Genomic DNA, 13,792 nt, shown 5'->3' on the forward strand with positions numbered 1-13,792 from the left:
GCTAACCGTAGTTCCCCAGAACAGTTGAACCAGTCATGTGTTTGTTTGTAAATAACAACAGAAAGCGAGAGCAGCTGAGTTCAGATGTGTATTGACGGGGGTCACGTTATATAATGAAAGTCATCAGTGTTTTTTTGGTTCAATAGCCTGATCACTTAAGTGTCACTAAAGCTTTACCTTCACAGAAAATACATTAGTGCAACACATTTGTCCAGAAAATAGCTTAATTTTCATCAGATGACAAACAGAAATTCAACGCTATTTGGCTGGCAGCCACACAAGTAAATGAGTTTACAATGAAAATCAAGGTCTTTTTTTTTTAAACGATGCATGGCCATCATCATATTTATAAACTTTTTCTAATAGAAAGAATGTAGCAAGCTACCGTTCCTAATGTTTTGTTTTAAAGTGAATCTGTCATTTTAGCTGATAGTCTACAGGAGAACAGCACCAAGTAGCTCCACAAAGTCTGATGCAAAAATCACAATAACAAGCATCTTAGCTCTACAGGTACAAAACGCAGAAAGATTTTTCTGACGAGTTTTACATATTTATCCTGCATGAAAAACTCATAATTCTGCATGAACGCCAAGTTTAACTTGCTAGTTATCTCAGTAGGTGGCTGAATTAGTAAGGAGACGGGGCATCATATAGTGTTAACTTTCTGCCCTGTTTGAAAAGGTCAAAGCACTTTGAATTAGTTATCTGTACAGCTGCCACTGCTATCTTGATCTTCTTGTGTTTTTTTTTAAAATGTCTGTACTCGGCCTGTCTGCTCTTCCCTCATCTCCAAGCGGAGCAGGCAGGCCTGTTGCCCTTGCGACTCCAGAATCCAAACAGACACAGCTTGTACACATGCTGCTCCAGAGCCAGTACTGTTCTTCCTTCCTACGTGTGTATGTATATGTGTGTGTGTGTGTGTGTGTGTGTATACACAGTGCATTCAGAAAGTATTCAAATTCCTTTTTCCACATGTTGTTACTTTACAGCCTTATTCTAAAATGGATTAAGTTGTTTTTTTAACTCCTCAATCTACACACAATACCCCATAATGACATCACAATACCCCATAATGACATCACAATACCCCATAATGACAAGGCAATAACAGGTTTTTAGATACTTTTGCAAATGTATTAAAAACTAAAAACAGAAACCTTATTTACATAAGTATTCAGACCCTTTACTATGAGACTTGAAATTGAGCTCAGTTGAATCCTGTTTCCATTGATCGTCCTTGAGATGTTTCTACAACTTGATTTGGAGTCCACTTGTTTTAAATTCAATTGATTGGACATGATTTGGAAAGGCACACACCTGTCTATATAAGGTTCCACAGTTGACAGTGCATGTCCGAGCAAAAACCAAGCCATGAAGTCGAAGGTTGACAAGACAGGATCTGGGGAAGGGTACCAAAACATTTCTGCAGCATTGATGGTCCCCAAAACATGGTGGCCTCCATCATTCTTAAATGGAAGAAGTTTGGATCCACCAAGACTCTTCCTAGAGCTGGTCATCTGGCCAAACTGAGCAATTGGGGGAGAAGGGCCTTGGTCAGGGAGGTGACCAAGAAGTCACCTCCCTGAGTTCCTCTGTGTAGATAGGAGAACCTTCCAGAAGGGCAAACCAATCAGGCCTTTATGGTAGAGTGGCCAGACGGAAGCCACTCCTTAGTAAAAGGCACATGACAGCCCGCTTAGAGTTTGCCAAAAGGCACGTAAAGGACTCTGACCATGAGAAACAAGATTCCCTGGTCTGATGGAACCAAGGTTGAACTCTTTGGCCTGAATGCCAAGCGTAACGATTAGAGGAAACCAGGCACCATCCCTACGGTGAAGCATGGTGGTGGCAGCATCATGCTGTGGGGATGTTTTTCAGAGGCAGGGACTGAGAGACTTGTCAAGATTGAGGGAAAGATGAACGGAGCAAAGTACAGAGAGATCATTGATGAAAACCTGCTCCAGAGTGCTCAGGACCTCAGACTGGGGCGAAGGTTCCCCTTCAACAGGACAATGATCCTAAACGCAGAGCCAAGACAACGCAGGAGTGGCTTCGGGACAAGTCTCAATGTCCTTAAGTGGCCTAGCCACAGCCTGGACTGAAACCTGATCGAACATCTTTGGAGAGACCTGAAAATAGCTGTGCAGCAAAGCTCCCCATCCAACCTGACAGAGCTTGAGAGGATCTGCAGAGAAGAATGGGAGAAACTCCCCAAATACAGGTGTGCCAAGCTTGTTGTGTCATACCCAAGAAGACTGGAGGGTGTAATTGCTGCCAAATGTGCTTAAACAAAGTAATGAGTAAAGGGACTGAATACTTATGTAAATGTCGTATTTCCATTTTTTTTTATACATTTGCAAAAATTTCTAAAAGACAGTTTTAGCTTTTTCATTATGGGGTATTGTGTGTAGATTGAAGAGGAAAAAAAACAATTTTAATCAATTTTAGAATAACGTAACAAAATGTGTAAAAAGTCAAGGGGTCTGAATACTTTCCGAAGGCATTGCATGGTATGAGCATTTCTTGAGTCTAAACCTGAAATCTCATGAATTTAGTCGTTTTGTTTCATTTAGATAATTAGTATTCATCAAGCTAAATTAATATGACAATGTGATTACGTTGTTGACATGAAACATTCACTACATCATGACTGTTCCCATATTAAAACATTCACTACATCATGACTGTTCCCATATTAAAACATTCACTACATCATGACTGTTCCCATATTAAAACATTCACTACATCATGACTGTTCCCATATTAAAACATTCACTACATCATGACTGTTCCCATATTAAAACATTCACTACATCCTGACTGTTCCCATATTAAAACATTCACTACATCCTGACTGTTCCCATGTTAAAACATTCACTACATCCTGACTGTTCCCATATTAAAACATTCACTACATCCTGGCTGTTCCCATATTAAAACATTCACAACATCCTGACTGTTGCCATATTAAAACATTCACTACATGCTGACTGTTCCCATATTAAAACATTCACTACATCCTGACTGTTCCCATATTAAAACATTCACTACATCCTGACTGTTCCCATATTAAAACATTCACTACATCATGACTGTTCCCATATTAAAACATTCACTACATCCTGACTGTTCCCATATTAAAACATTCACTACATCATGACTGTTCCCATATTAAAACATTCACTACATCATGACTGTTCCCATCAGTATTATTAAAACATTCACTACATCCTGGCTGTTCCCATATTAAAACATTGACTACATCATGACTGTTACCATCAGTATTATTAAAACATTCACTACATCATGACTGTTCCCATATTAAAATATTCACTATATCATGACTGTTCCCATATTAAAACATTCACTACATCATGACTGTTACCATCAGTATTATTAAAACATTCACTACATCATGACTGTTCCCATATTAAAACATTCACTACATCATGACTGTTCCCATATTAAAACATTCACTACACTCCTGACTGTTCCCATATTAAAACATTCACTACATCATGACTGTTCCCATATTAAAACATTCACTACATCATGACTGTTACCATCAGTATTATTAAAACATTCACTACATCATGACTGTTCCCATATTAAAATATTCACTATATCATGACTGTTCCCATATTAAAACATTCACTACATCATGACTGTTACCATCGGTATTATTAAAACATTCACTACATCATGACTGTTCCCATATTAAAACATTCACTACATCATGACTGTTCCCATATTAAAACATTCACTACATCATGGGTGTTCCCATCAGTATTATTAAAACACTCACTACATTATGACTGTTCCCATATTAAAACACTCACTACATCATGACTGTTCCCATCAGTATTATTAAAACACTCACTAAATCATGGCTGTTCCCATCAGTATTATTAAAACACTCACTACATAATGGCTGTTCCATCAGTATTATTAAAACATTCACAACATCATGACTGTTCCCATCAGTATTATTAAAACACTCACTAAATCATGGCTGTTCCCATCAGTATTATTAAAACACTCACTACATCATGGCTGTTCCCATCAGTATTATTAAAACATTCACTACATCATGACTGTTCCCATCAGTATTATTAAAACATTCACTACATCCTGGCTGTTCCCATATTAAAACATTCACTACATCATGACTGTTCCCATCAGTATTATTAAAACATTCACTACATCATGACTTTTCCCATCAGTATTATTAAAACATTCACTACATCATGGCTGTTCCCATCAGTATTATTAAAACATTCACTACATCATGACTGTTCCCATCAGTATTATTAAAACATTCACTACATTATGACTGTTCCCATATTAAAACATTCACTACATCATGGCGGTTCCCATATTAAAACATTCACTACATCATGACTGTTCCCATATTAAAACATTCACTACTTCATGACTGTTCCCATATTAAAATATTCACTACATCCTGACTGTTCCCATATTAAAACATTCACTACATCATGACTGTTCCCATCAGTATTATTAAAACATTCACTACATCATGACTGTTCCCATATTAAAACATTCACTACATCCTGACTGTTCCCATATTAAAACATTCACTACATCATGACTGTTCCCATCAGTATTATTAAACATTCACTACATCATGACTGTTCCCATCAGTATTATTAAACATTCACTACATCATGACTGTTCCCATCAGTATTACTAAAACATTCACTACATCATGACTGTTCCCATCAGTATTATTAAAACATTCACTACATCATGACTGTTCCCATCAGTATTATTAAAACATTCACTACATCCTGGCTGTTCCCATATTAAAACATTCACTACATCATGACTGTTACCATCAGTATTATTAAAACATTCACTACATCATGACTGTTCCCATATTAAAACATTCCCTACATCATGACTGTTCCCATATTAAAACATTCACTACATCCTGACTGTTCCCATGTTAAAACATTCACTACATCATGACTGTTCCCATATTAAAACATTCACTACATCATGACTGTTCCCATCAGTATTATTAAAACATTCACTACATCCTGGCTGTTCCCATATTAAAACATTCACTACATCATGACTGTTACCATCAGTATTATTAAAACATTCACTACATCATGACTGTTCCATACTACAAACTGACTGTTCCCATCAGTAATATTAAAACATTCACTACATCATGACTGTTCCCATCAGTATTATTAAAACATTCACTACATCATCACTGTTTCCATCAGTATTATTAAAACATTCACTACATCATGACTGTTCCCATCAGTATTATTAAAACATTCACTACATCCTGGCTGTTCCCATATTAAAACATTCACTACATCATGACTGTTCCCATCAGGATTATTAAAACATTCACTACATCATGGCTGTTCCCATCAGTATTATTAAAACATTCACTACATCATGACTGTTCACATCAGTATTATTAAAACATTGACTACATCATGGCTGTTCCCATCAGTATTATTAAAACATTCACTACATCATGACTGTTCACATCAGTATTATTAAAACATTGACTACATCATGACTGTTCCCATATTAAAACATTCACTACATCATGGCTGTTCCCATATTAAAACATTCACTACATCATGACTGTTCCCATCAGGATTATTAAAACATTCACTACATCATGGCTGTTCCCATCAGTATTATTAAAACATTCACTACATCATGACTGTTCACATCAGTATTATTAAAACATTGACTACATCATGACTGTTCCCATATTAAAACATTCACTACATCATGGCTGTTCCCATATTAAAACATTCACTACATCATGACTGTTCCCATATTAAAACATTCACTACTTCATGACTGTTCCCATATTAAAACATTCACTACATCCTGACTGTTCCCATATTAAAACATTCACTACATCCTGACTGTTCCCATATTAAAACATTCACTACATCATGACTGTTCCCATCAGTATTATTAAAACATTCACTACATCATGACTGTTCCCCAGTATTAAAAACATTCACTACACCATGACTGTTCCCATCAGTATTATTAAAACATTCACTACATCATGACTGTTCCCATATTAAAACACTCACTACATCATGACTGTTCCCATCAGTATTATTAAAACATTCACTACATCATGACTGTTCCCATCAGTATTATTAAAACATTCACTACATCATGACTGTTCCCATCAGTATTATTAAAACATTCACTACATCATGACTGTTCCCATCAGTATATTAAACATTCACTACATCATGACTGTTCCCATCAGTATTATTAAAACATTCACTACATCATGACTGTTCCCAGTATTAAAAACATTCACTACATCATGACTGTTCCCATCAGTATTATTAAAACATTCACTACATCCTGACTGTTCCCATATTAAAACATTCACTACATCATGACTGTTCCCATCAGTATTATTAAAACATTCACTACATCATGACTGTTCCCATATTAAAACACTCACTACATCATGACTGTTCCCCGATATTAAAACACTCACTACATCATGACTGTTCCCATCAGTATTATTAAAACACTCACTACATCATGGCTGTTCCCATCAGTATTATTAAAACATTCACTACATCATGACTGTTCCCATCAGTATTATTAAAACATTCACTACATCATGACTGTTCCCATCAGTATTATTAAAACACTCACTACATCATGGCTGTTCCCATCAGTATTATTAAAACATTCACTACATCCTGGCTGTTCCATCAGTATTATTAAACATTCACTACATCCTGGCTGTTCCCATATTAAAACATTCACTACATCATGACTGTTCCCATACTTAAAACATTCACTACATCATGACTGTTCCCATCAGTATTATTAAAACATTCACTACATCATGACTGTTCCCATCAGTATTATTAAAACATTCACTACATCATGACTGTTCCCATCAGTATTATTAAAACATTCACTACATCATGACTGTTCCCATCAGTATTATTAAAACATTCACTACATCATGACTGTTCCCATATTAAAACATTCACTACATCATGGCTGTTCCCATATTAAAACATTCACTACATCATGACTGTTCCCATATTAAAACATTCACTACATCGTGACTGTTCCCCAGTATTAAAACATTCACTACATCATGACTGTTCCCATATTAAAACATTCACTACATCCTGACTGTTCCCATATTAAAACATTCACTACATCATGACTGTTCCCATCAGTATTATTAAACATTCACTACATCATGACTGTTCCCATCAGTATTATTAAAACATTCACTACATCATGACTGTTCCCATCAGTATTACTAAAACATTCACTACATCATGACTGTTCCCATCAGTATTATTAAAACATTCACTACATCATGACTGTTCCCATCGTATTATTAAAACATTCACTACATCCTGACTGTTCCCATATTAAAACATTCACTACATCATGACTGTTACCATCAGTATTATTAAAACATTCACTACATCATGACTGTTCCCATATTAAAACATTCACTACATCATGACTGTTCCCATATTAAAACATTCACTACATCATGACTGTTCCCATCAGTATTATTAAACATTCACTACATCATGACTGTTCCCCAGTATTAAAACATTCACTACATCATGACTGTTCCCATCAGTATTATTAAAACATTCACTACATCATGACTGTTCCCATCAGTATTATTAAAACATTCACTACATCATGACTGTTCCCAGTATTATTAAAACATTCACTACATCATGACTGTTCCATACTACAAACTGACTGTTCCCATCAGTAATATTAAAACATTCACTACATCATGACTGTTCCCATCAGTATTATTAAAACATTCACTACATCATGACTGTTTCCATCAGTATTATTAAAACATTCACTACATCATGACTGTTCCCATCAGTATTATTAAAACATTCACTACATCCTGGCTGTTCCCATATTAAAACATTCACTACATCATGACTGTTCCCATCAGGATTATTAAAACATTCACTACATCATGGCTGTTCCCATCAGTATTATTAAAACATTCACTACATCATGACTGTTCACATCAGTATTATTAAAACATTGACTACATCATGGCTGTTCCCATCAGTATTATTAAACATTCACTACATCATGACTGTTCCATCAGTATTATTAAAACATTCACTACATCATGACTGTTCCCATATTAAAACATTCACTACATCATGACTGTTCCCATATTAAAACATTCACTACATCATGACTGTTCCCATCAGGATTATTAAAACATTCACTACATCATGGCTGTTCCCATCAGTATTATTAAAACATTCACTACATCATGACTGTTCCCATCAGTATTATTAAAACATTGACTACATCATGACTGTTCCCATCAGTATTATTAAAACATTCACTACATCATGACTGTTCCCAGTATTAAAACATTCACTACATCATGACTGTTCCCATATTAAAACATTCACTACATCATGACTGTTCCCATCAGTATTATTAAAACATTCACTACATCATGACTGTTCCCATCAGTATTATTAAAACATTCACTACATCATGACTATTCCCATCAGTATTATTAAAACATTCACTACATCATGACTGTTCCCATATTAAAACATTCACTACACCATGACTGTTCCCATCAGTATTATTAAAACATTCACTACATCATGACTGTTCCCATATTAAAACACTCACTACATCATGACTGTTCCCATCAGTATTATTAAAACATTCACTACATCATGACTGTTCCCATATTAAAACATTCACTACATCATGACTGTTCCCATCAGTATTATTAAAACATTCACTACATCATGACTGTTCCCATCAGTATTATTAAACATTCACTACATCATGACTGTTCCCATCAGTATTATTAAAACATTCACTACATCATGACTGTTCCCATCAGTATTATTAAAACATTCACTACATCATGACTGTTCCCATCAGTATTATTAAAACATTCACTACATCATGACTGTTCCCATATTAAAACATTCACCACATCATGACTGTTCCCATCAGTATTATTAAAACATTCACTACATCATGACTGTTCCCATCAGTATTATTAAAACATTCACTACATCATGACTGTTCCCATCAGTATTATTAAAACATTCACTACATCATGACTGTTCCCATATTAAAACATTCACTACATCATGACTGTTCCCATCAGTATTATTAAAACATTCACTACATCATGACTGTTCCCATATTAAAACATTCACTACATCATGACTGTTCCCATCAGTATTATTAAACATTCACTACATCATGACTGTTCCCATATTAAAACATTCACTACATCATGACTGTTCCCATCAGTATTATTAAAACATTCACTACATCCTGACTGTTCCCATATTAAAACATTCACTACATCATGACTGTTCCCATCAGTATTATTAAACATTCACTACATCATGACTGTTCCCATCAGTATTATTAAACATTCACTACATCATGACTGTTCCCATCAGTATTATTAAAACATTCACTACATCATGACTGTTCCCATCAGTATTATTAAAACATTCACTACATCATGACTGTTCCCATCAGTATTATTACAACATTCACTACATCATGACTGTTCCCATATTAAAACATTCACTACATCATGACTGTTCCCATATTAAAACATTCACTACATCATGACTGTTCCCATCAGTATTATTAAAACATTCACTACATCATGACTGTTCCCATCAGTATTATTAAAACATTCACTACATCATGACTGTTCCCATCAGTATTTTAAAACATTCACTACATCATGACTGTTCCCATCAGTATTATTAAAACACTCACTACATCATGACTGTTCCCATCAGTATTATTAAAACATTCACTACATCATGGCTGTTCCCATCAGTATTATTAAAACATTCACTACATCATGACTGTTCCCCGATATTAAAACATTCACTACATCATGACTGTTCCCATCAGTATTATTAAAACATTCACTACATCCTGACTGTTCCCATATTAAAACATTCACTACATCATGACTGTTCCCATATTAAAACATTCACTACATCATGACTGTTCCATCAGTATTATTAAAACATTCACTACATCATGACTGTTCCCATCAGTATTATTAAAACATTCACTACATCATGGCTGTTCCCATCAGTATTATTAAAACATTCACTACATCATGACTGTTCCCATCAGTATTATTAAAACATTCACTACATCATGACTGTTCCCATCAGATTATTAAAACATTCACTACATCATGACTGTTCCCATATTAAAACATTCACTACATCATGACTGTTACCATCAGTATTATTAAAACATTCACTACATCATGACTGTTCCCATATTAAAACATTCACTACATCCTGACTGTTCCCATATTAAAACATTCACTACATCATGACTGTTCCCATCAGTATTATTAAACATTCACTACATCATGACTGTTCCCATCAGTATTATTAAACATTCACTACATCATGACTCTTCCCATCAGTATTATTAAAACATTCACTACATCATGACTGTTCCCATCAGTATTATTAAAACATTCACTACATCATGACTGTTCCCATATTAAAACACTCACTACATCATGACTGTTCCATACTACAAACTGACTGTTCCCATCAGTAATATTAAAACATTCACTACATCATGACTGTTCCCATCAGTATTATTAAAACATTCACTACATCATGACTGTTCCCATATTAAAACATTCACTACATCATGACTGTTCCATACTACAAACTGACTGTTCCCATCAGTAATATTAAAACATTCACTACATCATGACTGTTCCCATCAGTATTATTAAAACATTCACTACATCATGACTGTTCCCATCAGTATTATTAAAACATTCACTACATCATGACTGTTCCCATATTAAAACATTCACTACATCATGACTGTTCCCATCAGTATTATTAAAACATTCACTACATCATGACTGTTCCCATCAGTATTATTAAAACATTCACTACATCATGGCTGTTCCCAGTATTAAAACATTCACTACATCATGACTGTTCCCATATTAAAACATTCACTACATCATGACTGTTCCCATATTAAAACATTCACTACATCCGGACTGTTCCCATATTAAAACATTCACTACATCCTGACTGTTCCCATATTAAAACATTCACTCTATCATGACTGTTCCCATCAGTATTATTAAAACATTCACTACATCCTGGCTGTTCCCATCAGTATTATTAAAACATTCACTACATCATCACTGTTTCCATCAGTATTATTAAAACATTCACTACATCATGACTGTTCCCATATTAAAACATTCACCACATCATGACTGTTCCCATCAGTATTATTAAAACATTCACTACATCATGACTGTTCCCATCAGTATTATTAAAACATTCACTACATCATGACTGTTCCCATCAGTATTATTAAAACATTCACTACATCCTGGCTGTTCCCATATTAAAACATTCACTACAGCATGACTGTTCCCATCAGTATTATTAAAACATTCACTACATCATGACTGTTCCCATATTAAAACACTCACTACATCATGACTGTTCCCATCAGTATTATTAAAACATTCACTACATCATGACTGTTCCCATATTAAAACATTCACTACATCATGACTTTTCCCATCAGTATTATTAAAACATTCACTACATCATGACTGTTCCCATATTAAAACATTCACTACATCCTGACTGTTCCCATATTAAAACATTCACTACATCATGACTGTTCCCATCAGTATTATTAAAACATTCACTACATCATGACTGTTCCCATCAGTATTATTAAACATTCACTACATCCTGACTGTTCCCATATTAAAACATTCACTACATCATGACTGTTCCCATCAGTATTATTAAACATTCACTACATCATGACTGTTCCCATCAGTATTATTAAACATTCACTACATCATGACTGTTCCCATCAGTATTATTAAAACATTCACTACATCATGACTGTTCCCAGTATTAAAACATTCACTACATCATGACTGTTCCCATATTAAAACATTCACTACATCCTGACTGTTCCCATGTTAAAACATTCACTACATCATGACTGTTCCCATATTAAAACATTCACTACATCATGACTGTTCCCATCAGTATTATTAAAACATTCACTACATCATGACTGTTCCCATATTAAAACATTCACTACATCATGACTGTTCCATCAGTATTATTAAAACATTCACTACATCATGACTGTTCCATACTACAAACTGACTGTTCCCATCAGTAATATTAAAACATTCACTACATCATGACTGTTCCCATCAGTATTATTAAAACATTCACTACATCATGACTGTTCCCATCAGTATTATTAAAACATTCACTACATCATGACTGTTCCCATCAGTATTATTAAAACATTCACTACATCCTGGCTGTTCCCATATTAAAACATTCACTACATCATGACTGTTCCCATCAGGATTATTAAAACATTCACTACATCATGGCTGTTCCCATCAGTATTATTAAAACATTCACTACATCATGACTGTTCACATCAGTATTATTAAAACATTCACTACATCATGGCTGTTCCCATCAGTATTATTAAAACATTCACTACATCATGACTGTTCCATCAGTATTATTAAAACATTCACTACATCATGACTGTTCCCATATTAAAACATTCACTACATCATGACTGTTCCCATCAGTATTATTAAACATTCACTACATCATGACTGTTCCCATCAGTATTATTAAAACATTCACTACATCATGACTGTTCCCATCAGTATTATTAAAACATTCACTACATCATGACTGTTCCATCAGTATTATTAAAACATTCACTACATCATGACTGTTCCCATATTAAAACATTCACTACATCATGACTGTTCCCATATTAAAACATTCACTACATCATGACTGTTCCCATCAGTATTATTAAACATTCACTACATCATGACTGTTCCCATCGTATTATTAAACATTCACTACATCATGACTGTTCCCATATTAAAACATTCACTACATCATGACTGTTCCCATCAGTATTATTAAAACATTCACTACATCATGACTGTTCCCATATTAAAACATTCACTACATCATGACTGTTCCCATCAGTATTATTAAAACATTCACTACATCATGACTGTTCCCATATTAAAACATTCACTACATCATGACTGTTCCCATCAGTATTATTAAAACATTCACTACATCATGACTGTTCCCATATTAAAACATTCACTACATCATGACTGTTCCCATCAGTATTATTAAACATTCACTACATCATGACTGTTCCCATCAGTATTATTAAACATTCACTACATCATGACTGTTCCCATCAGTATTATTAAAACATTCACTACATCATGACTGTTCCCATCAGTATTATTAAAACATTCACTACATCATGACTGTTCCCATCAGTATTATTAAAACATTCACTACATCCTGACTGTTCCCATATTAAAACATTCACTACATCATGACTGTTCCCATATTAAAACATTCACTACATCATGACTGTTCCCATCAGTATTATTAAAACATTCACTACATCATGACTGTTCCCATCAGTATTATTAAAACATTCACTACATCATGACTGTTCCCATCAGTATTATTAAAACATTCACTACATCATGACTGTTCCCATCAGTATTATTAAAACATTCACTACATCATGACTGTTCCCATATTAAAACATTCACTACATCATGACTGTTCCCATCAGTATTATTAAAACATTCACTACATCATGACTGTTCCCATCA

The sequence above is a fragment of the Salmo salar genome, chromosome 02 (assembly GCF_965601325.2).
Source record: "Salmo salar chromosome 02, fSalSal1, whole genome shotgun sequence".
Lineage (NCBI taxonomy): Eukaryota > Metazoa > Chordata > Actinopteri > Salmoniformes > Salmonidae > Salmo > Salmo salar.